The sequence below is a fragment of the Eucyclogobius newberryi genome, unplaced genomic scaffold, assembly GCF_026437365.1.
Source record: "Eucyclogobius newberryi isolate DKJ021-1_F unplaced genomic scaffold, fEucNew1.0.hap1 SCAF_59, whole genome shotgun sequence".
Lineage (NCBI taxonomy): Eukaryota > Metazoa > Chordata > Actinopteri > Gobiiformes > Gobiidae > Eucyclogobius > Eucyclogobius newberryi.
Window position 1 is genome coordinate 566,609 of NW_027316267.1, and position 14,902 is coordinate 581,510.

At 40.9% G+C, this 14,902-nt stretch overlaps 14 non-coding genes across 14 annotated transcripts; all 14 read left to right on the top strand.

Moving 5' to 3' along the window:
* Nucleotides 1–450: 450 nt before the first annotated feature.
* On the top strand, nucleotides 451–523 carry trnak-uuu (transfer RNA lysine (anticodon UUU)). Its single transcript has one exon. It is a non-coding gene; the product is annotated as a tRNA-Lys (tRNA).
* Nucleotides 524–744: 221 nt separating this feature from the next.
* Nucleotides 745–816, top strand: trnaq-uug (transfer RNA glutamine (anticodon UUG)). Its single transcript has one exon. It is a non-coding gene; the product is annotated as a tRNA-Gln (tRNA).
* Nucleotides 817–2,325: 1,509 nt separating this feature from the next.
* Nucleotides 2,326–2,398, top strand: trnak-uuu (transfer RNA lysine (anticodon UUU)). Its single transcript has one exon. It is a non-coding gene; the product is annotated as a tRNA-Lys (tRNA).
* Nucleotides 2,399–2,617: 219 nt separating this feature from the next.
* trnaq-uug (transfer RNA glutamine (anticodon UUG)) lies at nucleotides 2,618–2,689 on the top strand. Its single transcript has one exon. It is a non-coding gene; the product is annotated as a tRNA-Gln (tRNA).
* A 1,509-nt stretch (nucleotides 2,690–4,198) lies between these two features.
* Nucleotides 4,199–4,271, top strand: trnak-uuu (transfer RNA lysine (anticodon UUU)). The gene has a single exon. It is a non-coding gene; the product is annotated as a tRNA-Lys (tRNA).
* A 219-nt stretch (nucleotides 4,272–4,490) lies between these two features.
* trnaq-uug (transfer RNA glutamine (anticodon UUG)) lies at nucleotides 4,491–4,562 on the top strand. The gene has a single exon. It is a non-coding gene; the product is annotated as a tRNA-Gln (tRNA).
* Nucleotides 4,563–6,072: 1,510 nt separating this feature from the next.
* On the top strand, nucleotides 6,073–6,145 carry trnak-uuu (transfer RNA lysine (anticodon UUU)). Its single transcript has one exon. It is a non-coding gene; the product is annotated as a tRNA-Lys (tRNA).
* Nucleotides 6,146–6,364: 219 nt separating this feature from the next.
* Nucleotides 6,365–6,436, top strand: trnaq-uug (transfer RNA glutamine (anticodon UUG)). The gene has a single exon. It is a non-coding gene; the product is annotated as a tRNA-Gln (tRNA).
* A 1,509-nt stretch (nucleotides 6,437–7,945) lies between these two features.
* Nucleotides 7,946–8,018, top strand: trnak-uuu (transfer RNA lysine (anticodon UUU)). Its single transcript has one exon. It is a non-coding gene; the product is annotated as a tRNA-Lys (tRNA).
* Nucleotides 8,019–8,237: 219 nt separating this feature from the next.
* Nucleotides 8,238–8,309, top strand: trnaq-uug (transfer RNA glutamine (anticodon UUG)). Its single transcript has one exon. It is a non-coding gene; the product is annotated as a tRNA-Gln (tRNA).
* A 1,509-nt stretch (nucleotides 8,310–9,818) lies between these two features.
* Nucleotides 9,819–9,891, top strand: trnak-uuu (transfer RNA lysine (anticodon UUU)). Its single transcript has one exon. It is a non-coding gene; the product is annotated as a tRNA-Lys (tRNA).
* Nucleotides 9,892–10,110: 219 nt separating this feature from the next.
* Nucleotides 10,111–10,182, top strand: trnaq-uug (transfer RNA glutamine (anticodon UUG)). The gene has a single exon. It is a non-coding gene; the product is annotated as a tRNA-Gln (tRNA).
* A 1,808-nt stretch (nucleotides 10,183–11,990) lies between these two features.
* trnaq-uug (transfer RNA glutamine (anticodon UUG)) lies at nucleotides 11,991–12,063 on the top strand. The gene has a single exon. It is a non-coding gene; the product is annotated as a tRNA-Gln (tRNA).
* Nucleotides 12,064–13,874: 1,811 nt separating this feature from the next.
* On the top strand, nucleotides 13,875–13,946 carry trnaq-uug (transfer RNA glutamine (anticodon UUG)). The gene has a single exon. It is a non-coding gene; the product is annotated as a tRNA-Gln (tRNA).
* The last annotated feature ends 956 nt before the right edge of the window (nucleotides 13,947–14,902 follow it).

Sequence of the window (14,902 nt, forward strand, 5' to 3'; positions counted from 1 at the left end):
CTTCTTCCGATGTCTTCTTGGCCGTCTCTGGTGAGTTGTGCTGGCTAAGGTATGTGACCAGTATAAGTACCGTATGCCATAGCCCCACCTTCTTTTCAGGGTTTCAACGACTGTGGTAATGGCCATTCTGAAAATGGGCCTTCAATGTGTAGTCAATTTACATACAAGCCGTCAACAAAGTTATCGATGCAGACCAACAAGAGACATCAAATACATAGCCAGTGATCAGCCAAACAAGTTGAATCATTGTGAAACTTCCAAATCATTTTTGCAACTGTCTTTGGTACCCATTGAAGGATTACATTGTCATTGACATTGTAAAGATGCAAGGCCTCATGGGAGTCAGACTCTGGATCCAGTTTATTTGCTGCTAAAAGAACACTGTTCCCAAAAAAGGTTATGCACAGCTATGAAATGATCCAGGCTCCATTTGGCTCTGTCTCACTCAGAGCCTGGATAGCTCAGTCGGTAGAGCATCAGACTTTTAATCTGAGGGTCCAGGGTTCAAGTCCCTGTTCAGGCGGTTGTATTACTATGTAATTATTGTAAGATATTAAACACAATACTAGACCATACAATTTTAATGACTCATGCCGGCATGTAGACAGAATTTGGACTTGCCTAATGCGAAAAGAACTTCCCGTGGTTCCCCTACATCAAAAACACTGCATGTGATATATATCATATCAGATTGATCACCAACCCTCATCAAATTCAACCCTACATGGCGGTATTGCATTGTATGGTTCCATGGTGTAATGGTTAGCACTCTGGGCTTTGAATCCAGTGATCCGAGTTCAAATCTCGGTGGAACCTAGAACTGTCTTGAGTTGACTGTAAACTGCAAACCAATGTGTGCCATGGTCCCACCCTCTTTTTTCAACGAGTGTCAATTTACATGCAAGCCATCAACAACAGTGTTTATGGAGCCAAGAGCCATACAATATCATGGACATTGATCAAAGTAAAAGTTCAGTTTAGTTTATTACTGAAAAAGAAACAATTCTTGTATTTCGATTTTAAAGCCAGCATCACTGCCCAAGAGTCAGTGTCTAGAGACAGAGTGATATTACTGAGAAAACAAGCTGATATATTCTATTGTGCAATGCTAAATAGCGAAGCCAGAACAACACCCCAACTATGAAGCACTTTCTATAAAATGCAGACAGATCATGGCTGTGGTTGAGCTCTACTTTTGACTTACATTTGGCACAGGAGTCCTGATATTGGCCGTACAGTTCCTATTCGTGAACAAGTTGCTGACAAGAAAACCCCAAAGAGGAGCACTTATGAGCATGAAGAAGCACAAGTGGTTCCATTTGAAGTAATCTTGGAGCAAGGACTTTTTCTTTTGCATTACCAATGGAGGCTTTTGTCATATGGAACTGCCCCCCAACAAAAAGCACTTACTGAATTTCATTGACAAGTCAATGCTCATGTTAGGGAAATAAGAATGACTCTCTGAAACTGGTGTTTAAACAAACTTTTCCAGAACGTAATTTCAAAGTGCATGCAGACAAAGACATCAACACTACCCAAACAAGTAGCACTTACTGCATTCAAAAGTCAAGTCAGTGCTTGTGCCAGGGTAATGTGAATGACCAGGTAGAGTGAAAACTTCATGGTATTTTTCAAAACTTGAGATACTTGCAGTTATTGAGGCCAAAGTCACAACCAAGACAACCCCAAAGAGAAGCACTTATGATTGCAGAAGCCAACAGTGGCTCAAGTTGAGGTCGTCTTAATGTGTTTGCTTCACAATGTCTTAAATGGTGGTCACAACAAGTAGAACTTACTGAAAAAAACAAGTCAATGCTCCTGTTGAACTCCACTGAATCCAGATATTCCTATCAAAGTGGCTGCTGTACTCCAGATCTTCTTCCGATGTCTTCTTGGCCGTCTCTGGTGAGTTGTGCTGGCTAAGGTATGTGACCAGTATAAGTACCGTATGCCATAGCCCCACCTTCTTTTCAGGGTTTCAACGACTGTGGTAATGGCCATTCTGAAAATGGGCCTTCAATGTGTAGTCAATTTACATACAAGCCGTCAACAAAGTTATCGATGCAGACCAACAAGAGACATCAAATACATAGCCAGTGATCAGCCAAACAAGTTGAATCATTGTGAAACTTCCAAATCATTTTTGCAACTGTCTTTGGTACCCATTGAAGGATTACATTGTCATTGACATTGTAAAGATGCAAGGCCTCATGGGAGTCAGACTCTGGATCCAGTTTATTTGCTGCTAAAAGAACACTGTTCCCAAAAAAGGTTATGCACAGCTATGAAATGATCCAGGCTCCATTTGGCTCTGTCTCACTCAGAGCCTGGATAGCTCAGTCGGTAGAGCATCAGACTTTTAATCTGAGGGTCCAGGGTTCAAGTCCCTGTTCAGGCGGTTGTATTACTATGTAATTATTGTAAGATATTAAACACAATACTAGACCATACAATTTTAATGACTCATGCCGGCATGTAGACAGAATTTGGACTTGCCTAATGCGAAAAGAACTTCCCGTGGTTCCCCTACATCAAAAACACTGCATGTGATATATCATATCAGATTGATCACCAACCCTCATCAAATTCAACCCTACATGGCGGTATTGCATTGTATGGTTCCATGGTGTAATGGTTAGCACTCTGGGCTTTGAATCCAGTGATCCGAGTTCAAATCTCGGTGGAACCTAGAACTGTCTTGAGTTGACTGTAAACTGCAAACCAATGTGTGCCATGGTCCCACCCTCTTTTTTCAACGAGTGTCAATTTACATGCAAGCCATCAACAACAGTGTTTATGGAGCCAAGAGCCATACAATATCATGGACATTGATCAAAGTAAAAGTTCAGTTTAGTTTATTACTGAAAAAGAAACAATTCTTGTATTTCGATTTTAAAGCCAGCATCACTGCCCAAGAGTCAGTGTCTAGAGACAGAGTGATATTACTGAGAAAACAAGCTGATATATTCTATTGTGCAATGCTAAATAGTGAAGCCAGAACAACACCCCAACTATGAAGCACTTTCTATAAAATGCAGACAGATCATGGCTGTGGTTGAGCTCTACTTTTGACTTACATTTGGCACAGGAGTCCTGATATTGGCCGTACAGTTCCTATTCGTGAACAAGTTGCTGACAAGAAAACCCCAAAGAGGAGCACTTATGAGCATGAAGAAGCACAAGTGGTTCCATTTGAAGTAATCTTGGAGCAAGGACTTTTTCTTTTGCATTACCAATGGAGGCTTTTGTCATATGGAACTGCCCCCCAACAAAAAGCACTTACTGAATTTCATTGACAAGTCAATGCTCATGTTAGGGAAATAAGAATGACTCTCTGAAACTGGTGTTTAAACAAACTTTTCCAGAACGTAATTTCAAAGTGCATGCAGACAAAGACATCAACACTACCCAAACAAGTAGCACTTACTGCATTCAAAAGTCAAGTCAGTGCTTGTGCCAGGGTAATGTGAATGACCAGGTAGAGTGAAAACTTCATGGTATTTTTCAAAACTTGAGATACTTGCAGTTATTGAGGCCAAAGTCACAACCAAGACAACCCCAAAGAGAAGCACTTATGATTGCAGAAGCCAACAGTGGCTCAAGTTGAGGTCGTCTTAATGTGTTTGCTTCACAATGTCTTAAATGGTGGTCACAACAAGTAGAACTTACTGAAAAAAACAAGTCAATGCTCCTGTTGAACTCCACTGAATCCAGATATTCCTATCAAAGTGGCTGCTGTACTCCAGATCTTCTTCCGATGTCTTCTTGGCCGTCTCTGGTGAGTTGTGCTGGCTAAGGTATGTGACCAGTATAAGTACCGTATGCCATAGCCCCACCTTCTTTTCAGGGTTTCAACGACTGTGGTAATGGCCATTCTGAAAATGGGCCTTCAATGTGTAGTCAATTTACATACAAGCCGTCAACAAAGTTATCGATGCAGACCAACAAGAGACATCAAATACATAGCCAGTGATCAGCCAAACAAGTTGAATCATTGTGAAACTTCCAAATCATTTTTGCAACTGTCTTTGGTACCCATTGAAGGATTACATTGTCATTGACATTGTAAAGATGCAAGGCCTCATGGGAGTCAGACTCTGGATCCAGTTTATTTGCTGCTAAAAGAACACTGTTCCCAAAAAAGGTTATGCACAGCTATGAAATGATCCAGGCTCCATTTGGCTCTGTCTCACTCAGAGCCTGGATAGCTCAGTCGGTAGAGCATCAGACTTTTAATCTGAGGGTCCAGGGTTCAAGTCCCTGTTCAGGCGGTTGTATTACTATGTAATTATTGTAAGATATTAAACACAATACTAGACCATACAATTTTAATGACTCATGCCGGCATGTAGACAGAATTTGGACTTGCCTAATGCGAAAAGAACTTCCCGTGGTTCCCCTACATCAAAAACACTGCATGTGATATATCATATCAGATTGATCACCAACCCTCATCAAATTCAACCCTACATGGCGGTATTGCATTGTATGGTTCCATGGTGTAATGGTTAGCACTCTGGGCTTTGAATCCAGTGATCCGAGTTCAAATCTCGGTGGAACCTAGAACTGTCTTGAGTTGACTGTAAACTGCAAACCAATGTGTGTCATGGTCCCACCCTCTTTTTTCAACGAGTGTCAATTTACATGCAAGCCATCAACAACAGTGTTTATGGAGCCAAGAGCCATACAATATCATGGACATTGATCAAAGTAAAAGTTCAGTTTAGTTTATTACTGAAAAAGAAACAATTCTTGTATTTCGATTTTAAAGCCAGCATCACTGCCCAAGAGTCAGTGTCTAGAGACAGAGTGATATTACTGAGAAAACAAGCTGATATATTCTATTGTGCAATGCTAAATAGTGAAGCCAGAACAACACCCCAACTATGAAGCACTTTCTATAAAATGCAGACAGATCATGGCTGTGGTTGAGCTCTACTTTTGACTTACATTTGGCACAGGAGTCCTGATATTGGCCGTACAGTTCCTATTCGTGAACAAGTTGCTGACAAGAAAACCCCAAAGAGGAGCACTTATGAGCATGAAGAAGCACAAGTGGTTCCATTTGAAGTAATCTTGGAGCAAGGACTTTTTCTTTTGCATTACCAATGGAGGCTTTTGTCATATGGAACTGCCCCCCCAACAAAAAGCACTTACTGAATTTCATTGACAAGTCAATGCTCATGTTAGGGAAATAAGAATGACTCTCTGAAACTGGTGTTTAAACAAACTTTTCCAGAACGTAATTTCAAAGTGCATGCAGACAAAGACATCAACACTACCCCAACAAGTAGCACTTACTGCATTCAAAAGTCAAGTCAGTGCTTGTGCCAGGGTAATGTGAATGACCAGGTAGAGTGAAAACTTCATGGTATTTTTCAAAACTTGAGATACTTGCAGTTATTGAGGCCAAAGTCACAACCAAGACAACCCCAAAGAGAAGCACTTATGATTGCAGAAGCCAACAGTGGCTCAAGTTGAGGTCGTCTTAATGTGTTTGCTTCACAATGTCTTAAATGGTGGTCACAACAAGTAGAACTTACTGAAAAAAACAAGTCAATGCTCCTGTTGAACTCCACTGAATCCAGATATTCCTATCAAAGTGGCTGCTGTACTCCAGATCTTCTTCCGATGTCTTCTTGGCCGTCTCTGGTGAGTTGTGCTGGCTAAGGTATGTGACCAGTATAAGTACCGTATGCCATAGCCCCACCTTCTTTTCAGGGTTTCAACGACTGTGGTAATGGCCATTCTGAAAATGGGCCTTCAATGTGTAGTCAATTTACATACAAGCCGTCAACAAAGTTATCGATGCAGACCAACAAGAGACATCAAATACATAGCCAGTGATCAGCCAAACAAGTTGAATCATTGTGAAACTTCCAAATCATTTTTGCAACTGTCTTTGGTACCCATTGAAGGATTACATTGTCATTGACATTGTAAAGATGCAAGGCCTCATGGGAGTCAGACTCTGGATCCAGTTTATTTGCTGCTAAAAGAACACTGTTCCCAAAAAAGGTTATGCACAGCTATGAAATGATCCAGGCTCCATTTGGCTCTGTCTCACTCAGAGCCTGGATAGCTCAGTCGGTAGAGCATCAGACTTTTAATCTGAGGGTCCAGGGTTCAAGTCCCTGTTCAGGCGGTTGTATTACTATGTAATTATTGTAAGATATTAAACACAATACTAGACCATACAATTTTAATGACTCATGCCGGCATGTAGACAGAATTTGGACTTGCCTAATGCGAAAAGAACTTCCCGTGGTTCCCCTACATCAAAAACACTGCATGTGATATATCATATCAGATTGATCACCAACCCTCATCAAATTCAACCCTACATGGCGGTATTGCATTGTATGGTTCCATGGTGTAATGGTTAGCACTCTGGGCTTTGAATCCAGTGATCCGAGTTCAAATCTCGGTGGAACCTAGAACTGTCTTGAGTTGACTGTAAACTGCAAACCAATGTGTGCCATGGTCCCACCCTCTTTTTTCAACGAGTGTCAATTTACATGCAAGCCATCAACAACAGTGTTTATGGAGCCAAGAGCCATACAATATCATGGACATTGATCAAAGTAAAAGTTCAGTTTAGTTTATTACTGAAAAAGAAACAATTCTTGTATTTCGATTTTAAAGCCAGCATCACTGCCCAAGAGTCAGTGTCTAGAGACAGAGTGATATTACTGAGAAAACAAGCTGATATATTCTATTGTGCAATGCTAAATAGTGAAGCCAGAACAACACCCCAACTATGAAGCACTTTCTATAAAATGCAGACAGATCATGGCTGTGGTTGAGCTCTACTTTTGACTTACATTTGGCACAGGAGTCCTGATATTGGCCGTACAGTTCCTATTCGTGAACAAGTTGCTGACAAGAAAACCCCAAAGAGGAGCACTTATGAGCATGAAGAAGCACAAGTGGTTCCATTTGAAGTAATCTTGGAGCAAGGACTTTTTCTTTTGCATTACCAATGGAGGCTTTTGTCATATGGAACTGCCCCCCAACAAAAAGCACTTACTGAATTTCATTGACAAGTCAATGCTCATGTTAGGGAAATAAGAATGACTCTCTGAAACTGGTGTTTAAACAAACTTTTCCAGAACGTAATTTCAAAGTGCATGCAGACAAAGACATCAACACTACCCAAACAAGTAGCACTTACTGCATTCAAAAGTCAAGTCAGTGCTTGTGCCAGGGTAATGTGAATGACCAGGTAGAGTGAAAACTTCATGGTATTTTTCAAAACTTGAGATACTTGCAGTTATTGAGGCCAAAGTCACAACCAAGACAACCCCAAAGAGAAGCACTTATGATTGCAGAAGCCAACAGTGGCTCAAGTTGAGGTCGTCTTAATGTGTTTGCTTCACAATGTCTTAAATGGTGGTCACAACAAGTAGAACTTACTGAAAAAAACAAGTCAATGCTCCTGTTGAACTCCACTGAATCCAGATATTCCTATCAAAGTGGCTGCTGTACTCCAGATCTTCTTCCGATGTCTTCTTGGCCGTCTCTGGTGAGTTGTGCTGGCTAAGGTATGTGACCAGTATAAGTACCGTATGCCATAGCCCCACCTTCTTTTCAGGGTTTCAACGACTGTGGTAATGGCCATTCTGAAAATGGGCCTTCAATGTGTAGTCAATTTACATACAAGCCGTCAACAAAGTTATCGATGCAGACCAACAAGAGACATCAAATACATAGCCAGTGATCAGCCAAACAAGTTGAATCATTGTGAAACTTCCAAATCATTTTTGCAACTGTCTTTGGTACCCATTGAAGGATTACATTGTCATTGACATTGTAAAGATGCAAGGCCTCATGGGAGTCAGACTCTGGATCCAGTTTATTTGCTGCTAAAAGAACACTGTTCCCAAAAAAGGTTATGCACAGCTATGAAATGATCCAGGCTCCATTTGGCTCTGTCTCACTCAGAGCCTGGATAGCTCAGTCGGTAGAGCATCAGACTTTTAATCTGAGGGTCCAGGGTTCAAGTCCCTGTTCAGGCGGTTGTATTACTATGTAATTATTGTAAGATATTAAACACAATACTAGACCATACAATTTTAATGACTCATGCCGGCATGTAGACAGAATTTGGACTTGCCTAATGCGAAAAGAACTTCCCGTGGTTCCCCTACATCAAAAACACTGCATGTGATATATCATATCAGATTGATCACCAACCCTCATCAAATTCAACCCTACATGGCGGTATTGCATTGTATGGTTCCATGGTGTAATGGTTAGCACTCTGGGCTTTGAATCCAGTGATCCGAGTTCAAATCTCGGTGGAACCTAGAACTGTCTTGAGTTGACTGTAAACTGCAAACCAATGTGTGTCATGGTCCCACCCTCTTTTTTCAACGAGTGTCAATTTACATGCAAGCCATCAACAACAGTGTTTATGGAGCCAAGAGCCATACAATATCATGGACATTGATCAAAGTAAAAGTTCAGTTTAGTTTATTACTGAAAAAGAAACAATTCTTGTATTTCGATTTTAAAGCCAGCATCACTGCCCAAGAGTCAGTGTCTAGAGACAGAGTGATATTACTGAGAAAACAAGCTGATATATTCTATTGTGCAATGCTAAATAGTGAAGCCAGAACAACACCCCAACTATGAAGCACTTTCTATAAAATGCAGACAGATCATGGCTGTGGTTGAGCTCTACTTTTGACTTACATTTGGCACAGGAGTCCTGATATTGGCCGTACAGTTCCTATTCGTGAACAAGTTGCTGACAAGAAAACCCCAAAGAGGAGCACTTATGAGCATGAAGAAGCACAAGTGGTTCCATTTGAAGTAATCTTGGAGCAAGGACTTTTTCTTTTGCATTACCAATGGAGGCTTTTGTCATATGGAACTGCCCCCCAACAAAAAGCACTTACTGAATTTCATTGACAAGTCAATGCTCATGTTAGGGAAATAAGAATGACTCTCTGAAACTGGTGTTTAAACAAACTTTTCCAGAACGTAATTTCAAAGTGCATGCAGACAAAGACATCAACACTACCCCAACAAGTAGCACTTACTGCATTCAAAAGTCAAGTCAGTGCTTGTGCCAGGGTAATGTGAATGACCAGGTAGAGTGAAAACTTCATGGTATTTTTCAAAACTTGAGATACTTGCAGTTATTGAGGCCAAAGTCACAACCAAGACAACCCCAAAGAGAAGCACTTATGATTGCAGAAGCCAACAGTGGCTCAAGTTGAGGTCGTCTTAATGTGTTTGCTTCACAATGTCTTAAATGGTGGTCACAACAAGTAGAACTTACTGAAAAAAACAAGTCAATGCTCCTGTTGAACTCCACTGAATCCAGATATTCCTATCAAAGTGGCTGCTGTACTCCAGATCTTCTTCCGATGTCTTCTTGGCCGTCTCTGGTGAGTTGTGCTGGCTAAGGTATGTGACCAGTATAAGTACCGTATGCCATAGCCCCACCTTCTTTTCAGGGTTTCAACGACTGTGGTAATGGCCATTCTGAAAATGGGCCTTCAATGTGTAGTCAATTTACATACAAGCCGTCAACAAAGTTATCGATGCAGACCAACAAGAGACATCAAATACATAGCCAGTGATCAGCCAAACAAGTTGAATCATTGTGAAACTTCCAAATCATTTTTGCAACTGTCTTTGGTACCCATTGAAGGATTACATTGTCATTGACATTGTAAAGATGCAAGGCCTCATGGGAGTCAGACTCTGGATCCAGTTTATTTGCTGCTAAAAGAACACTGTTCCCAAAAAAGGTTATGCACAGCTATGAAATGATCCAGGCTCCATTTGGCTCTGTCTCACTCAGAGCCTGGATAGCTCAGTCGGTAGAGCATCAGACTTTTAATCTGAGGGTCCAGGGTTCAAGTCCCTGTTCAGGCGGTTGTATTACTATGTAATTATTGTAAGATATTAAACACAATACTAGACCATACAATTTTAATGACTCATGCCGGCATGTAGACAGAATTTGGACTTGCCTAATGCGAAAAGAACTTCCCGTGGTTCCCCTACATCAAAAACACTGCATGTGATATATCATATCAGATTGATCACCAACCCTCATCAAATTCAACCCTACATGGCGGTATTGCATTGTATGGTTCCATGGTGTAATGGTTAGCACTCTGGGCTTTGAATCCAGTGATCCGAGTTCAAATCTCGGTGGAACCTAGAACTGTCTTGAGTTGACTGTAAACTGCAAACCAATGTGTGTCATGGTCCCACCCTCTTTTTTCAACGAGTGTCAATTTACATGCAAGCCATCAACAACAGTGTTTATGGAGCCAAGAGCCATACAATATCATGGACATTGATCAAAGTAAAAGTTCAGTTTAGTTTATTACTGAAAAAGAAACAATTCTTGTATTTCGATTTTAAAGCCAGCATCACTGCCCAAGAGTCAGTGTCTAGAGACAGAGTGATATTACTGAGAAAACAAGCTGATATATTCTATTGTGCAATGCTAAATAGTGAAGCCAGAACAACACCCCAACTATGAAGCACTTTCTATAAAATGCAGACAGATCATGGCTGTGGTTGAGCTCTACTTTTGACTTACATTTGGCACAGGAGTCCTGATATTGGCCGTACAGTTCCTATTCGTGAACAAGTTGCTGACAAGAAAACCCCAAAGAGGAGCACTTATGAGCATGAAGAAGCACAAGTGGTTCCATTTGAAGTAATCTTGGAGCAAGGACTTTTTCTTTTGCATTACCAATGGAGGCTTTTGTCATATGGAACTGCCCCCCCAACAAAAAGCACTTACTGAATTTCATTGACAAGTCAATGCTCATGTTAGGGAAATAAGAATGACTCTCTGAAACTGGTGTTTAAACAAACTTTTCCAGAACGTAATTTTCAAAGTGCATGCAGACAAAGACATCAACACTACCCCAACAAGTAGCACTTACTGCATTCAAAAGTCAAGTCAGTGCTTGTGCCAGGGTAATGTGAATGACCAGGTAGAGTGAAAACTTCATGGTATTTTTCAAAACTTGAGATACTTGCAGTTATTGAGGCCAAAGTCACAACCAAGACAAACCCCAAAGAGAAGCACTTATGATTGCAGAAGCCAACAGTGGCTCAAGTTGAGGTCGTCTTATGTGTTTGCTTCACAATGTCTTAAATGGTGGTCACAACAAGTAGAACTTACTGAAAAAAAACAAGTCAATGCTCCTGTTGAACTCCACTGAATCCAGATATTCCTATCAAAGTGGCTGCTGTACTCCAGATCTTCTTCCGATGTCTTCTTGGCCGTCTCTGGTGAGTTGTGGCTGGCTAAGGTATGTGACCAGTATAAGTACCGTATGCCATAGCCCCACCTTCTTTTCAGGGGTTTCAACGACTGTGGTAATGGCCATTCTGAAAATGGGCCTTCAATGTGTAGTCAATTTACATACAAGCCGATCAACAAAGTTATCGATGCAGACCAACAAGAGACATCAAATACATAGCCAGTGATCAGCCAAACAAGTTGAATCATTGTGAAACTTCCAAATCATTTTTGCAAACTGTCTTTGGTACCCATTGAAGGATTACATTGTCATTGACATTGTAAAGATGCAAGGCCTCATGGAGTCAGACTCTGGATCCAGTTTATTTGCTGCTAAAAGAACACTGTTCCCAAAAAAGGTTATGCACAGCTATGAAATGATCCAGGCTCCATTTGGCTCTGTCTCACTCAGAGCCTGGATAGCTCAGTCGGTAGAGCAATCAGACTTTTAATCTGAGGGTCCAGGGTTCAAGTCCCTGTTCAGGCGGTTGTATTACTATGTAATTATTGTAAGATATTAAACACAATACTAGACCATACAATTTTAATGACTCATGCCGGCATGTAGACAGAATTTGGACTTGCCTAATGCGAAAAGAACTTCCCGTGGTTCCCCTACATCAAAAACACTGCATGTGATATATCATATCAGATTGATCACCAACCCTCATCAAATTCAACCCTACATGGCGGTATTGCATTGTATGGTTTCCATGGTGTAATGGTTAGCACTCTGGGCTTTGAATCCAGTGATCCGAGTTCAAATCTCGGTGGAACCTAGAACTGTCTTGAGTTGACTGTAAACTGCAAACCAATGTGTGCCATGGTCCCACCCTCTTTTTTCAACGAGTGTCAATTTTACATGCAAGCCATCAACAACAGTGTTTATGGAGCCAAGAGCCATACAATATCATGGACATTGATCAAAGTAAAAGTTCAGTTTAGTTTATTACTGAAAAAGAAACAATTCTTGTATTTCGATTTTAAAGCCAGCATCACTGCCCAAGAGTCAGTGTCTAGAGACAGAGTGATATTACTGAGAAAACAAGCTGATATATTCTATTGTGCAATGCTAAATAGTGAAGCCAGAACAACACCCCAACTATGAAGCACTTTCTATAAAATGCAGACAGATCATGGCTGTGGTTGAGCTCTACTTTTGACTTACATTTGGCACAGGAGTCCTGATATTGGCCGTACAGTTCCTATTCGTGAACAAGTTGCTGACAAGAAAAACCCCAAAGAGGAGCACTTATGAGCATGAAGAAGCACAAGTGGTTCCATTTGAAGTAATCTTGGAGCAAGGACTTTTTCTTTTGCATTACCAATGGAGGCTTTTGTCATATGGAACTGCCCCCCAACAAAAAGCACTTACTGAATTTCATTGACAAGTCAATGCTCATGTTAGGGAAATAAGAATGACTCTCTGAAACTGGTGTTTAAAACAAACTTTTCCAGAACGTAATTTCAAAGTGCATGCAGACAAAGACATCAACACTACCCCAAACAAGTAGCACTTACTGCATTCAAAAGTCAAGTCAGTGCTTGTGCCAGGGTAATGTGAATGACCAGGTAGAGTGAAAACTTCATGGTATTTTTCAAAACTTGAGATACTTGCAGTTATTGAGGCCAAAGTCACAACCAAGACAACCCCAAAGAGAAGCACTTATGATTGCAGAAGCCAACAGTGGCTCAAGTTTGAGGTCGTCTTAATGTGTTTGCTTCACAATGTCTTAAATGGTGGTCACAACAAGTAGAACTTACTGAAAAAAAACAAGTCAATGCTCCTGTTGAACTCCACTGAATCCAGATATTCCTATCAAAGTGGCTGCTGTACTCCAGATCTTCTTCCGATGTCTTCTTGGCCGTCTCTGGTGAGTTGTGCTGGCTAAGGTATGTGGACCAGTATAAGTACCGTATGCCATAGCCCCACCTTCTTTTCAGGGTTTCAACGACTGTGGTAATGGCCATTCTGAAAATGGGCCTTCAATGTGTAGTCAATTTACATACAAGCCGTCAACAAAGTTATCGATGCAGACCAACAAGAGACATCAAATACATAGCCAGTGATCAGCCAAACAAGTTGAATCATTGTGAAACTTCCAAAATCATTTTTGCAACTGTCTTTGGTAACCCATTGAAGGATTACATTGTCATTGACATTGTAAAGATGCAAGGCCTCATGGGAGTCAGACTCTGGATCCAGTTTATTTGCTGCTAAAAGAACACTGTTCCCAAAAAAGGTTATGCACAGCTATGAAATGATCCAGGCTCCATTTGGCTCTGTCTCACTCAGAGCCTGGATAAGCTCAGTCGGTAGAGCATCAGACTTTTAATCTGAGGGTCCAGGGTTCAAGTCCCTGTTCAGGCGGTTGTATTACTATGTAATTATTGTAAGATATTAAACACAATACTAGACCATACAATTTTAATGACTCATGCCGGCATGTAGACAGAATTTGGACTTGCCTAATGCGAAAAGAACTTCCCGTGGTTCCCCTACATCAAAAACACTGCATGTGATATATCATATCAGATTGATCACCAACCCTCATCAAATTCAACCCTACATGGCGGTATTGCATTGTATGGTTCCATGGTGTAATGGTTAGCACTCTGGGCTTTGAATCCAGTGATCCGAGTTCAAATCTCGGTGGAACCTAGAAACTGTCTTGAGTTGACTGTAAACTGCCAAACCAATGTGTGCCATGGTCCCACCCTCTTTTTTCAACGAGTGTCAATTTACATGCAAGCCATCAACAACAGTGTTTATGGAGCCAAGAGCCATACAATTCATGGACATTGATCAAAGTAAAAGTTCAGTTTAGTTTATTACTGAAAAAGAAACAATTCTTGTATTTCGATTTTAAAGCCAGCATCACTGCCCAAGAGTCAGTGTCTAGAGACAGAGTGATATTACTGAGAAAACAAGCTGATATATTCTATTGTGCAATGCTAAATAGTGAAGCCAGAACAAACACCCCAACTATGAAGCACTTTCTATAAAATGCAGACAGATCATGGCTGTGGTTGAGCTCTACTTTTGACTTACATTTGGCACAGGAGTCCTGATATTGGCCGTACAGTTCCTATTCGTGAACAAGTTGCTGACAAGAAAACCCCAAAGAGGAGCACTTATGAGCATGAAGAAGCACAAGTGGTTCCATTTTGAAGTAATCTTGGAGCAAGGACTTTTTCTTTTGCATTACCAATGGAGGCTTTTGTCATATGGAACTGCCCCCCAACAAAAAAGCACTTACTGAATTTCATTGACAAGTCAATGCTCATGTTAGGGAAATAAGAATGACTCTCTGAAACTGGTGTTTAAACAAACTTTTCCAGAACGTAATTTCAAAGTGCATGCAGACAAAGACATCAACACTACCCAAACAAGTAGCACTTACTGCATTCAAAAGTCAAGTCAGTGCTTGTGCCAGGGTAATGTGAATGACCAGGTAGAGTGAAACTTCATGGTATTTTTCAAAACTTGAGATACTTGCAGTTATTGAGGCCAAAGTCACAACCAAGACAACCCCAAAGAGAAGCACTTATGATTGCAGAAGCCAACAGTGGCTCAAGTTGAGGTCGTCTTAATGTGTTTGCTTCACAATGTCTTAA